The sequence below is a fragment of the Bison bison genome, unplaced genomic scaffold, assembly GCF_000754665.1.
Source record: "Bison bison bison isolate TAMUID 2011002044 unplaced genomic scaffold, Bison_UMD1.0 scf7180017852608, whole genome shotgun sequence".
Taxonomy (NCBI): domain Eukaryota; kingdom Metazoa; phylum Chordata; class Mammalia; order Artiodactyla; family Bovidae; genus Bison; species Bison bison.
The window spans coordinates 14,307-19,915 of NW_011483181.1; the positions used below are offsets into that span (position 1 = coordinate 14,307).

The 5,609-nt window shown below is 39.9% G+C and overlaps 1 pseudogene; it reads left to right on the forward strand.

Annotated features, from left to right (window-relative positions):
- The first annotated feature begins 410 nt into the window (after positions 1-410).
- LOC104997891 lies at positions 411-1,328 on the forward strand (annotated as a pseudogene).
- The last annotated feature ends 4,281 nt before the right edge of the window (positions 1,329-5,609 follow it).

Genomic DNA, 5,609 nt, shown 5'->3' on the forward strand with positions numbered 1-5,609 from the left:
GGCTTTCTATTTTATTCCATTGATCAATATTTCTGTCTTTGTGCCAGTACCATACTGTCTTGATAACTGTGGCTTTGTAGTAAATTTTTATATAGGGTATTAATTTTAAATACAATTTCATTAGCTTCCAAATGAAAATAGACTTGTGGCAACACATTTAGCTAGCAAATAAATTGTCCTTTTCCAATGTGTATCTTGATTATTTGCCACTCTGTAAGATTTTGAGATTCAAGACAATATTTTTATCAGCCTTATATGATAATGTCTGAAATTACCAAATCATAATAAAGCTTAATGCTCAGTAGTTGGATGAGTAAACAAATTATCTTAAATTTCAGGAAGTCTCTAGTAATAAATAAATTTACAGGTAATTTTGTCCAAAACTCTGACATAAGATACAAACAAACACTATGGAACAAAGGAAAAATGTAACTGAGTTTGTCCTCTTGGGGCTCACTCAGAGCCTCCAGGGTCAGAGAACATTATTTGTTGTCTTCTTGCTCATCTACCTGACAATGATGGGCAACCGACTCAGTGTCCTGACTGTGGTGTTCAGCCCAACTCTGTGTTGCCCTATATACTTCTTTCTTAGTTACTTATCATTTCTCAATGGTGTTTATTCTACTACAGTTACTCCAAATATGATTATAGGCTTACTCTGTGAGGAGAAAACTGTTTCCTTCCAAACTTGCATGATACAACTTTTTATAGGGCACTTATTTGGTGGTGCTGATATAATACTCTTGGTGGTCATGGCCCATGACCGCTACATGGCCATCTCCAAATCCTTGCATTATTTGACAGTCATGAATAAACGAGTTTGTATTCTGTTGCTACTACTTACTTTGGTTAGTGGGTTTTTGCAAGGGGTACTTCATCCTCTCTTTGTTTACAACCTTCCCTATTGTGACCCCAATGTCATTGACCATTTCATCTGTGACATGTACCCATTGATAAAACTTGCCTGTCATGACACCTACATTACTGTCCTCACAGTGCTGGCCAATGATGGGACAATCTCCGTGGTCATCTTTACACTCTTACTCATCTCCTAGGGGGTCATTCTGTGCTCCCTAAAAAATGTTAGTCAGGAAGGGAGGCACAAAGCCTTGTCCACCTGTGGCTCCCACATTACTGTGGTGTTTCTCTTATTTGTGCCCTGTATTTTCATATATGTGAGACCACCCTATAACTTACCTGTTGATAAATCCTTGAATGTGTTTTATATCATTATAACTCCCATGTCGAACCCTTTAATCCATTTAATCTATACTCTGAGAAATGGAGAGATGAAAAATGCCATGAAAAAAAACTCTGGACCAGAATAAGAACATGGGGTAGCAGGGAAATGTGTCACTTATTTTCAGAGAAGAATTGCTCTTTCCAGGAATGTCTTGTATGATTATCTGTATTAAATTTCTATTCAGGATTGAAACATGATGAAACTTGAACATGATGAAAACTTTTACTATTTTTTTTATTATTTGAATATTTATATTGATCACAATACAAGTGTTCATAACTTCATAGTTCAAAATACGTATTTTGTTTGAATTATACTTTTGAAGATTACTACAGTTTTTAATGTAAATATGTATAGTTGTGGGTTGTAATACACCTCTATAGAGGCTATAAATTTATGTTGTATGTGATGAAAAGACCCTCAGGCTGGGAAAGATTGAAGGCGGGAGAAGAAGGGTATGACAGAGGATGAGATGGTTGGAGGGCATCACTGACTCAATGGACATAAGTTTGAATAAACTCCAGATGTTGGTGATGGACATGGAGGCCTGGCATGCTGCAGTCCATGGGGTCACAAAGAGTCAGACAAGACTGAGCGACTGAACTGAACTGAACTTATATGATCAGTTAAAGGTATAGTAAATACTGTAAATTTATTTTAGCTAGTGGAAACTTTTATCATGTTTCTCTTTCCAAGAGTGCAATTTTGTTTTGGAATTAATGGGACACATTACAGATTTTGAAAAATACTAAAAGTGATGTGACATAAATGTTTTGTTCATTTCTCTGCACACAAAGACAGCTAATGTTAATATTTAAAGTATGTGTCTTACTTTTGTATCTATAGATTAGTTTTTTAAGTGAAAGTGTTTGTCTTTCAGTCATGTCTGACTCTTTGTAACCCCATGGACTTTACCCTGCCAAACTCCTCTGTCCATAGAATTCTCAAGGCAAGAATATTGGAGTGGGCTGCTATTCCCTTCTCCAGGGGATCTTCCCGACTCAGGGATCAAACATGGGTCTCCCACATTGCAGGCAGATTCTTTACAATCTGAGCCACCATAGAAGATTACAAACATTATTTAGTAAATATTGCTTGACATGTTGGTGTCAAAATAGAATGTAAAGTTACAGAAAAATAATCAAATCTTATTTGATTATTGGAAGTAGTCAAACAGGAGATTACAAGAGTGAACATTGACATTCTAGGAATCAGTGAACTAAGATGGACTGGAACGGGTGAATTTAACTCAGATGACCATTATATCTACTACTGTGGACAGGAATCCCTTAGAAGAAATGGAGTAGCTATCATAGTCAACAAAAGAGTCCAAAATGCAGTATTTGGATGCAATCTCAAAACCGACAGAATGATCGCTGTTCATTTCCAAGGCAAACCATTCAATATCACATAATCCAAGTCTATGCCCCGACCAGTAATGCTGAAGAAGCTGAAGTTGAACAGTTCTATGAAAACCTGCAAGACCTTTTAGAACTAACTCCCAAAAAAGATGTCCTTTTCATTATAGGGGACTGGAATGCAAAAGTAGGAAGTCAAGAAACAGCTGGAGTAACAGGCAAATTTGGCCTTGGAGTACAGAATGAAGCAGGGCAAAGGCTAAGAGAGTTCTGCCAAGAGAACACAATGGTCATTGTCTGACCCTTTGCGACCCTATGGACTATAGCTCACCAGGCTCCTCTGTCTATGGAATACTCCAGGCAAGAATACTGGAGTGGGTTGCTATTTTCTTTTTCAGGGTATCTTCCCAATCCAAGGATTGAAACCACATCTCCTGCATTGCAAAAAGATTCTTTACCACTGAGCCAGATGGGAAGCCCTGTATATGTATGCTTTTGTATATGTGTGTGTGTGTGTGTACACATATATATTATATTTATATTTGCCTTTTCATAAATCACTGTGGTTGGTGACTGCAGCCATGAAATTAAAAGACACTTGCTCCTTGGAAGAAAAGCTATGACAAATCTAGATAGCATATTCTAGATATCACTAAAATGTTTCATTTTAGTAAAAGCAGACATCACTTTACTAACAAAGGTCCATATAGTCAAAGCTGTGGTTTTTCCAGTCACATATAGATGTGAGATTTGGAGTACTAAGAAGGCTGAGTGCTGAAGAATTGATGTGACTGAATTTTGATGCTAGACAAGACACTTGAGAGTCCCTTGACAGCAAGAAGATCAAACCAGTCAATCCTAAAGAAAAGGAACCCTGAATAGTCAGTGAAGGTACTGATGCTGATGTTCCAATACTTTGACCACTTGATGCAATGAGCCAACTCACTGGAAAGGACCTGGTGCTGGGAAAGATTGAGGACAAGAAGAGAAGGAGGCAACAGAGGACGAGATGTTTGGATGGCATCACCAAGTCAATGGACATGAGTTTGAGCAAACTCAGGGAAAAAGTGAATGACAGGGAAGCCTGTTGTTTTGCAGTTCATGGGGTTGCAGAGAGTCAGACATAACTTGGCAACTGGACAGCAATATATGTTTCTACTGTCTGTTAAGATCCTGTGGTTGATCCTGTGAGTAGTGGAGGAAAAATAACTTCTAATATTATGACTTCCAAAAATTTGTCAGATTTGTCTCATAGACCCTAATCCTATCAAGGAAAATTCTCATTAAATACTTGCTGAGTGACTGTCTGAACTCATTTGACTGAATAAAGTGAAATAAAAGTGAAAATAAATGTTTGTTAAATGTGGTAGGAGTAAGATATATAGGAAATAGTGAGGTCACAAAGGAGAAATTAGTCATTTTCTTTGAAGACTTCAGGAAAGCAAGAAAATGAATTGAATGCTAATGGATGACTGGTTGCTAGTTAGTAAATAAAGGTAAATTGGGCTCAGTCTCTGTGGGGTCTCTGGGTCCTGGTGCACACAGGTTTTGTTTGAGCCCTCCAAGAGTCTCTGGAAGGTTTGGGATTTGAGTGTTTGAGTGTCTCCTTTGAGTGTTTGAGTGTCTCCTCCTATGGAGACATGGGTCAGCAGTGGCCTGCCATGGGGACAAGGTCTCTGGCTGCAGCATACCTGGAAGGCACAATGTGTGGTGTAAGTCCTCTTGGAGGAGGTCAACATTAGCTCCACCACAGAGCCACCAAGCAGACAACCCACGGACTGGAGCACAATTATACCAAGGAAGCTTTCACACTGTTATAAAGGGTCTAGGACCCACAATAGATCTGCCAGCTTGGGGATCCAGCAAAAGGACTTAAACCCCCCCGGGAATTTTACTTTGAAGCCCAGTGGGATTTGATTACAGAACTTCCACAGGACTGGGGAAACAGACACTCAGAAGGCACAAACAAAACCTTGTGTGCACCAGGACACAAGAAAAAGGAGCAGTGACCCCACAGGTGACTGAGCCAGACTTGCCTGTGAGTGTCCAGGAGTCTTGGATGGAGATGTGGATTGACAGTGGCCTGCCACAGGGTCAGGGTCACTGAATACAACAGTGCTGGCATAAGTCCTTTGAAAAGGTCACCATTACTGTGATTACCCATACCAGAGGTTGGCCTCAGGCCAAACAACAAGAAGGCGAAGCTGTTAACAGAAAATTGGATTAAAAATTACTGAGCATGTCCTTGCTTACCAGAGCAAGATCCATATTCCCCCACAGCCAGTTCTTCCCAACAGCCTTTTATCTTTATCCATCAGAGGGAAGACAGAATAAAAACCATAATCACAAAAAACTAACCAAACTAATCTCATGGATTGCAGCCTTGTCTAACTCAGTGAAAATATGAGCTGTGCCTGATAAGGCCACACAAAATGGATGAGTCATGGTACAGTTCTGAAAAAAATGTCCACTGGAGAAGACTATGACAAACCACTTCAGTATTTTTGCCTTGAGAATCCCATGAGCAGTATGAAAAGGCAAAAAGAAATGACACTGAAAGATGAACTCCCCAGGTCAGTAGGTACCCAATATGCTACTGGAGATCAGTGGAGAAATAACTCTAGATGGAATGAAGAGACGGAGGCAAAGCAAAAACAGTACCCAGTTGTGGATGTGACTGGTGATGGAGGTAAAGTCCAATGCTGTAAAATAATAATATTGTATAGGAACCTGGAATATTAGGCCTGTGAACCAAGGTATTCAGTTCAGTTCAGTCGCTCAGTCATGTCCAACTCTTTGTGACCCCATGAATCACAGCACGCCAGGCCTCCCTGTCCATCACTAACTCCTGGAGTTCACTCAAACTCACATCCATCGAGTCGGTGGTGCCATCCAGCCATCTCATCCTCTGTCGTCCCTGTCTCCTCCTGCCCCCAATCCCTCCCAGCATCAGAGTTTTTCCAATGAGTCAACTCTTCGCATGAGGTGGCCAAAGTACTGGAGTTTCA